This window comes from Jaculus jaculus, chromosome 11 (assembly GCF_020740685.1).
Source record: "Jaculus jaculus isolate mJacJac1 chromosome 11, mJacJac1.mat.Y.cur, whole genome shotgun sequence".
Taxonomy (NCBI): Eukaryota; Metazoa; Chordata; class Mammalia; order Rodentia; family Dipodidae; genus Jaculus; species Jaculus jaculus.
This window is the reverse complement of record NC_059112.1, coordinates 23,649,182-23,658,087: the sequence shown is the minus strand read 5'-3', so window position 1 is coordinate 23,658,087 and position 8,906 is coordinate 23,649,182. Positions and strand designations below refer to the sequence as shown.

Here is an 8,906-nt window from a genome sequence, read left to right as displayed (position 1 = left end):
GAACGAGACTCTGTCCCCCGCAAATAGATGCACTCAATGTTAGAAAATTTCCCTCAGAGCTTCAGTGAAAGTGCCTTTGCTGACCCTTTCTCTCCATTCCCTTCCCCCACCTCTCTTCTCTTTTCAGAAGAGTAAAGGGTCTTACTATACTGCTAAACTTAGTCTTTCTTAGGCTCACAGGAGCTTATCCCTCATCCTCCAGAGTAGCTGGGCCACAAGCTCATGCCACTGCTGAATTGTTATTAAGTGGTTCTCTATTGCCTGGTTTGGTCCTTTATTAAGAGAACTAGATTTCTCCAGGTGTGGTGATGCATGCCTTTAGTACCAGCAGGGTAGAGGCTGAGGCAGGAGGATAGCTGTGAGTGCAAGGCCAGCCTGGGCTACAGAGTGAGTTGTCCAGCTCAGTCTGGGATAGAGTGAGACACTGTTTCAAAAAAAAAAAAACAAAAAACAAAAAACAGTATAACAGCCGGGTGTGACGGCACATGACTTTAACCCCAGCGCTTGAGAGGCAGAGGCAGGAGAATTGCTGGAGTTCAAGGTTACCCTGAGACTACACAGTGAATTCCAGGTCAGCCTGGGCTAGAGTGAGTGAGATCCTACCTCGAAAAACGAAAACAAAACAAAAACAAAACCACATAACTGAGAACAGGATTGTTCCCATCTTTAATTAGTTGCATCACATTAACCAAATCCTGTTTGTTTTTTTTTTAATTTTGTTTTGGTTTCTGGTTCCTCATGTTTTCAAATAAAAGAATTAAAAATTAAAACAGACTTGAAATTCACTAAAGTCCCTTATCTTCCAATGAGTTGATGACCATAAGCTCTGAAAATATTCTTAAGACTTTTTTAAATGCACACCCCCTGAATACACTCATGCATTCACTGGCCAGAGTAGAGCTTCAAGTGGTCAGGCGTCCTCCTCTGAGGCTCTTCTGCTTTATCTCCTTGAGATGGAGCCCTCCATCCGCCAGTTTGGGGTCAGACTGGCTGATCCCCAGCTCTTCTCCGGTCCCTGTTCCACTTGGCACTGGGCTTCCTGGCACAAGTGGTCACAGCCATCTTTTAAGGTGAGTGCCAGGACGGGACTCAGGTGCTCATGGGCAAGTGCTCTGATCGGCTGAGCCATCTCCCCAGCCCTTAAATTTGGTTTTATTTATTTATTTTTGAGAAAATAGTACCATCAAGAAAATTAAGAGTTATGATTTTCGTGCTCGCTTCGGCAGCACATATACTAAAATTGGAACGATACAGAGAAGATCAGCATGGCCCCCGCGCAAGGATGACACGCAAATTCGTGAAGTTTCCATATTTAAAAAAAAAAAGAATTATGATTTTCAGGGTCACAATTTTAAAGGATAAATACCCATCTGAATATGTAAATCCTGGATAACCTCATTCCCTTGTCACAGTAACAATGGCAACTTGGAAAGGCAGATTTGGAATGGAAACATCATCAGTTTGAGAGGTTTTCTAGTCATTAGTTTTTTGGTTTGGGTTTTTTTTTTTTTTACTTAATTTCATTGCGATACATTTTTCTCTTTTGGTACTTTTTTGGTGTTTTTCAAGCATGGCAGATAGTCTTTTAAATACTTTTAAGCAGTTGTAAAAAGGGGGTTTTTGAAAATTTTTTTTGTTCATTTTTATTCATTTGAGAGTGACAGACAGAGAGAGGAAGAGGCAGATATATATATAGAGAGAGAGAATGGGCACACCAGAGCCTCCAGCCACTGCCAAGGAACTCCAGACTCGGGCGCCCCCTTGTGCATCTGGCTAACGTGGGTTCTGGGCAATCGAGCCTCGAACCAGTATCATTAGGCTTCACAGGCAAGCGCTAAGCCATCTCTCCAGCCCAAAGAGGGGTTTTTGAGATAAGGATCAGAATTGGTAAAAGACAAACTTGGGAAGAACCCCAGGCCTCTTGTTCTAGGTTCAAACTGGAGTCCTTCCTAGAGTTTGAACGTGACCGAATTCTGTGTCTCAGGCCAGAAGCTTCTCGGTATTGACATGTAATTGTGAACATTTGTGGGGTACAATAAAATAATCTGACTTTCGTATACTATAAAGTGAGTCATGGTATTGGATTAAAAAAACCCTTATATGTACACTTGGAAAGTTATAAAGTTTTCATCTACATGAATGCCTGGAGGGGCATTGGACAGCTGGGCCAGGATGTGGCACACATTGCTTAGCCGGGCTCTGGGCACTCAACACTCAATGTCGGTGGGAGCTACCCCCTGGCTACAATAGCAAAGTGTTTACCACAAAGTTCCACCCCTAAGGACCCCTTTGCTAGACTGCAGAATGTTTCCTAAGAAACGTGTGGGAAGCAGAATTCCAGAATGTTCATCAAACCTCCCATCCCCTGGTGCACAAACACATTTTCCCAAGTATTCAAGGAACGCATACTGTTGCTGTTATTGTTATTGTGTTTTAGAGATTTTGCAGGTGTAAGTGGGGTCCCAAATAAATTTGACATAAAGACAAAGAATCTCGGCCGGGCTCTTCCTAGTGAAGAACGATGGGCAGTTTCCAGGATCTGACGGTGGCTCACGGCTGAATATGAGCCTGGGAATGAGATTGGAAGTTTTCCAATCACAGGGAACTAAATTTGGCCAACGACCTGTATGAGCCTGGAAGTCGTTTCCTTCTCGGAATTGCCGTTAAGGAACATGGTTCAGCTAACCCCTTTTCAGCCTGCGAGAGCCTTGTGCAGAGAATCAGCGGCTGCGCTCACAGAATTTGGTGCTAATCAGCAAGCGTCGGTGTAAGTTTATTTTGAGGCTTATTTGTGATGCAGCAATAACACACACGGAATGAGGCAATGCCGCATGTTCACTGAGGGGCTGGGCAAATCACTGTTGCCTCCCGTAAGTCACCCATATGCTGTCCCTCCAAACTAGGGCTGGACCAGGAAGAAGCCAAGGTGCCACCCTTCCATTTCTTCCTTCTCTCTCTCTCTCTCTCTTCCTTCTTTCTTTCTCTCTATGCAATTATTTTTATTTATTTATTTATTTTTTGTTTATTTGAGAGCGACAGACAGAGAGAAAGAGGCAGAGAGACAGAGAGAGAGAATGGGTGCGCCAGGGCCTCCAGCCACTGCCAACGAACTCCAGATGCGTGCGCCCCCTTGTGCATCTGGCTAACGTGGGTCCTGGGGAATCGAGCCTCGAACCGGGGTCCTTAGGCTTCACAGGCAAGCGCTTAACCGCTAAGCCATCTCTCCAGCCCAATTCTTTTTATTTTTGAGAGAGAGAGAGGGAGGGAGGCAGAGAGAGAAAGAGAGAGGATGGGCATGCCAGGGCCTTCAGCCACTGCAAACCAACTACAAGCCCATGCGGCCCCTTGTGTGCATATGTACACTGCAGGCTTGTGTCACTGTGTATCTGGCTTATGTGGGACTTGAAGATTTGAGCATGAGTTCTTAGCTTTGTAGGCAAGCACCTTAACCGCTAAGTCATCTCTCCAGCCCCATTTCTTTCTTTCTTTCTTTTTTAAAAAATTTATTTATTGGAAAGAGAAAGAGGCAGAGACAGAGACAAAGAGACCTCACCAGAGCCTCTGGCCACTGCAAACTAACACGAGATGCATGTGCTACTTTTGGCTTATGTGGGTACTGGGGAACTGAACCTGGGTCCTTAGGCTTTGAAGGAAAGTGCCTTAACCACTAAGCCATCTCTCCAGCCCCCCTCCCTCCTCCTCCTCCATTTCTTATCCTCTCTCTCTCCTTGCATATGAGGGTGAAGGATACACAGAGGTTCCGTGGGTTGACCATACTCCTTGATCCTAGGTGCTCCTGCAGATGTCTAAGGTCATTCAGGTCCCTCGGCCGGGCAGGAGCCCGTGGGTGTCCACATATGTTTTACATCATGAGACACCAGGCTGGTGGGACATAAACAGGAAAGGTATTGTAGAACCTTAGTTATTTACTGAAATCCGACCTGTGTGTTTAACTCACTGGTGTATGTGTGAAAGTTTACAGAAATCCATTTGTACGGGTATAGTTTTAAAAAAACGCTCTTTGTGTGCAGGAACTGAATACCTCCCATTTTGTGTGTGGAAAGGTATTCTAGGCCCTTGGGCCTCACTGGCTGATTACTTCTCTCAGGAACCATTTTTTATATTCTTCCTTCTCAACTTCCCCACTCGGAAATGCCACTGACAGGATATTTTTGTCGAGAAGGTTCTCCTTTTTTAAAAATTACATTTGAAAATGTGAAACCTATATTTGTTACAATTGTTATTTTAACATTTAAAGCCCATAAAGTTGTCTTTAAAATGAAGAATAACAGTTGCTGCAGAGGCTAAGCCTGGTCCAGCTCTATATTTGCTTCTGAGCGATGTTGCTGACACATCTGTCCTTGTCAACACGTGGTCCTGGTAGACGAGCTGCAAGTTTTCTCTTATTTGTACAAGTTGACTTCATGACTTTCCACTTGAACTTTCTTCTGCCAGTCTTGAATCACAAATGAGATTTCAAAGAAAAAGGATATATAAATATAATATAAATATATATGGAGAGATGGCTTAGCAGTTAAGCGCTTGCCTGTAAAGCCTAAAGACCCCGAGGCTCGATTCCCCAGGACCCATGTTAGCCAGATGCACAAGGGGGTGCATGTGTCTGGAGTTCATCTGCAGTGGCTGGAGGCCCTGGAACACCCAATCTCTCTCGGTCTCTATCTGCCTCTTTCTCTCTCTGTCTGTCACTCTCAAATAAATAAATAAAAATGAACAGAAAAAAATTAAGATATATATATATATATATATATATATATATATATATATATACATTTGTAATGTATATATACATACATACATATATAGCATTTTTGTGCTTTATGCTGTATTTTGATTTATCAAGCTTTAAGATCATATCATGTATTTTATATTAATTTTTTCATGCCTATCATTTCCTGGCTTCCCTCACTTGGTTTGAGTGAGTTATGCAAACCAATCATTTCTCTTTCCCATCTAAGTTGTTCGGAGAAGGTTTTTATTGCTCAAAACCAAACAGACATAGCAGCAAGAGTAATTTATGGCCACCTCCAGGGAAAATTCTTTTTCTGGAAGGGACTTGAATGATTTGTATCTCCATGTTCTATTTGGTTGCCAGAAACAATGTTCCCTGAATCATTCTCTTTCCCTAGAATTTACTGGAGGACATAAAATGTGAGAACTAACATCAAGAAAGACCTGATTTTTCAATCGAAACAAACAAACAAACAAAAAAATCAAAAATCCATCATTGCTGTGCTGACGCACAATGGAATGGTTTTCAAAAATAACTTTTTCCAAAAACTGATAATTAACTTAAAAATTCATTCAGATTTTCAAAGGGTACACTGAGCCCTTACAATCTGCTAGGCACAGATCAGAAAGATAGAAAGACCAGATCTTTCTGGTTGAGGATGGTACTGCTCCAAGGATAATCTTTAAGTTTGCAGCTGCAATGGCACCTGGGAACTTGCTAGAAATTCAATCAGAAACTTGAGGTGGTGTGAGTGGGTGGATGGGGGGCTACCCAGTATTTTAACAGCACATAAGGTGATTCTTCCATATATATATATCTGAGATGTATTATTTATTTATTTCCAAGCAGAGAGAGAGAGAGAAAGAGAGAGAAAGAAAGAGAGAGAGAGAAAGAATGGACACATCAAGGCATGTGCCACTTTATGCCTCTGGCTTTACATGGAGACTGGGAAGTTAAACCCAGGCCTTCAGACTTTGTAAGCAAGAGCCTTTAACTGCTGAGCCATCTCTCCAGCCCTTAAGATGCCTTTATGTATACCCACTTACCCGTTTTCCCTTCTTACTCACGGTACAGTTTGGAAACTACAGTACAACCTTGATTTTACTTCTGACTTCAGTGATTCATAATGGAAATCAGAGGCTAGAGGGCTCAGTGGTTAAAGGCACTTACTTGCAAAGACTGATGGCCTGGCTTTGATTCCCTAGTATCTATATAAAACCAGATACACAAAGTGGCCCATGCATCTGGAGTTTGTTTTCAGTGGTTAGAGACCCAGGTGTGCCCATTCCCTCTCATTCTCTCTCTCTCTGTGTTTTCAAATAAATGAAAAAGAAATTTTTAAAGAAAGAAAGGCTGGAGAGATGATGTAGCAGTTAAGGCACTTGCCTGCAAAACCTAAGGACCAAGGTTTGATGCTCCAGGTCTCACATAAGCCAGATTCACGTGGTGGCGCACACCCATTCTCATTCCCTCTCCCCCTCTCTGTCTCTAATAAATAAATAAATAAATAAATTTTTAAAAACTAAAGAGAAAGAAAGAAAATGGAAGAGCAACAAAAACACCAAGTGTGGGAATCCTGGGAAAATCATTGGTGTCCTCGCCCTGGGCCAGCAACAAAGGCAGGTGTGTCCTCTGGTCTTGTCTGAAGCCGTTCAGGCTTATCACTGTAGATAAGATGACACATGGAAATGACTTGGAAGAGTTAGTCCCTGAAGGCCTGGGCTCGGTCTTGGCATGACCTCACTCAAACTCAATCTATGGGCATGGAGTCTGTGCCAGGGTCCATGCGGGGAGGTGTCTGGGAAAAGCCAGTGGTATCAGTCCTTCAGCCACATCAAAAGGCAAGCTCTCTCCTAAGAATAAAGCTTACCACTTGCTATGAAAAGGGAAACAGAAGTGGATTAGAAATATCTAGAGACTGTAAGACTTCTTCCATCCTCAGGAGTTGTGACATTAAGTTTGAAAACTCTCTCCTAGCTGTCTTTTCTCATGGAACTTTTTCTATCCCTTAGTTTCCTCATTTCTTTTTTTAAAAATTTTATTTATTTTAATAGCCTTTATTATGTTGAGTTATGTTCCTTCTATTCCCAGTTTCTGTAGGGCTTTTACTATGAAAGGATGTTGGATTTTTTTCAAATGCCTTTTCTGCATCTGTTGAGATGATCATGTGATTTTTGTCCGTCAGTCCATTTACATAGTGTATTACATTTATTATTTGTGTATCTTGAGTCAATCTTGTGTCTCTGGGATGGGGCCTACTTGGTCAGGGCGAATGATCTTTTTGATGTGTTCTTGTATTCTGTTTGCTAATATTTTGTTGAGAATTTTTGTGTCTATGTTCATGAAAAAAAATTATTTATTTTATTTGTTTGAGAAAGAGACAGAGAAAGAGAAAGAGAGAGAGAGAGAGAGAGAGAGAGAGAGAATGGGCATACCAGGGCCTTCAGCTGCTGCAAATGAAGTCCAGATGCATATGCCACCTCGTGCATCTGGCTTTACGTGGACCCTGGAGAATCAAACCTGGGTCCGTTGGCTTTGCAGGCAAGCACCTTAACTGCTAAGTCATCTCTCCAGCCCAGTTCCCTCATTTCTTAACTTTCCATTTTATGTCTTAATACAATTAAACAAATATTCAGTCGGTTCCTGTCACACAAAATAATCATAAAAGATGAGAAATACTTGGTGCCTGAGTGCTATCAGGAAGCCCATAGTTTGTGATGTCCCAAAATATTAGAAGGCAGAGATTACACTGAGCTGATTCTGAGGGTTCAACAAGGGACATGGCTTCCACACCAAAGGGGGAGACAGACACAAGCCAAACATTAGATAAGAACTGATTATAACTAAAGTAAGGAGATGTTAAGAAGGAGGCAAGTGAATGAATTTACCTAAAGGAGCTTGAGCACTAAAACAGAGAGAGAGAGAGAGGGGGGGGGGGGGGGGAGAGAGGGGTGGGGGGGATGGGTGCAGTGGTTTGAATGTATGGCCCCATAGACTCAGGGATTTTTAATTTTATTTTTTCATGAGAGATAGAGAGAATTGGCATACCACTACAATGGAACTTCAGATGCGTGCCCCTCCTGTGTGCATGCATGACCTTGTGAGCATGTGTCGCCTTGTGCATCTGGCTGGTGTGGGTTCTGGGGAGTTGAACCTGGGTCCTTAGGCTTCACAGGCAAGTGCTTTAACCGCTAAGGCATCTCTCTAGCCCTGACTCAGGTATTTTTTGATTAAGATTAAACTTCCTACTTAAGTCTCCAGCAGGCACTGGGAACAGATCGTGAGTCCAGCCCTCACGTGCGTGGAAAGAGCAGGTTTGAGCTCTGGCTGTTTGGTGGTGTCTCTCTGCTATGAATCTATGGCATTGAGCCAGCTTCTCCCACCATGATGAAACTTGCCCTGGAGCCTGTTAAGCCTGAAATGAACCCTTTCCTCCCATAAACTGCTTCTGGTCAGATGTTTGTCCCAGAAATGAAGGTAACTTCAACAATGGGCATACACACAATGCAGATAAATATTTATCCATGTATGATGGCTCATGCCTGTCATCCCAGATACCTGACAGGAGGAATCATTTTTTTTAAACAACTTTTTGTTCATTTTTATTTATTTATTTGAGAGTGACGGGGGGGGGGGGCAGATAGAGAAAGAGTGAGAATGGGCGCACCAGGGCCTCCAGCCACTGCAAACGAACTCTGTGACCCCTTGTGCAGCTGGCTAACGTGGGTCCTGGAGAATCAAGCCTTGAACCAGCGTCCTTAGGCTTCACAGGCAAGCGCTTAACCACTAAGCCATCTCTCCAGTCCAGGAGGCATCATTTGAACCCAGGAATTTCAGAACAGGCTGGGCAAGATAGTGAGCCCCTGTAGAGAAGGAAATAAAATTGGACAAATAGGCTTGGCATGGTAGTACGTGCCTGTCATTCTACTACTCAAGGGAAACGGGCCTGAGGTGGGAGAATCAAGAGTTTGAAGTCAGCCTGTGCTACATAGTTAAGGCCAGTAAGGAGCCCGGACGTACTGCTTTATAACCATGGTGTCCTATTTATTATTGTTCGTAGCTTTGTGAGGTGGATAGCTCTCCCGCTGGTGTTTCTGGGATCCATTCATGTGGTGTTGTTCCACAGGTGGGTGGGCTGGGGACTGGCCCATCTGGG

The 8,906-nt window shown here is 43.2% G+C and overlaps 1 non-coding gene across 1 annotated transcript; it reads left to right on the top strand.

Moving 5' to 3' along the window:
- Window positions 1-1,210: 1,210 nt before the first annotated feature.
- LOC123453386 lies at window positions 1,211-1,317 on the top strand. The gene has a single exon (XR_006632779.1). It is a non-coding gene; the product is annotated as a U6 spliceosomal RNA (small nuclear RNA).
- The last annotated feature ends 7,589 nt before the right edge of the window (window positions 1,318-8,906 follow it).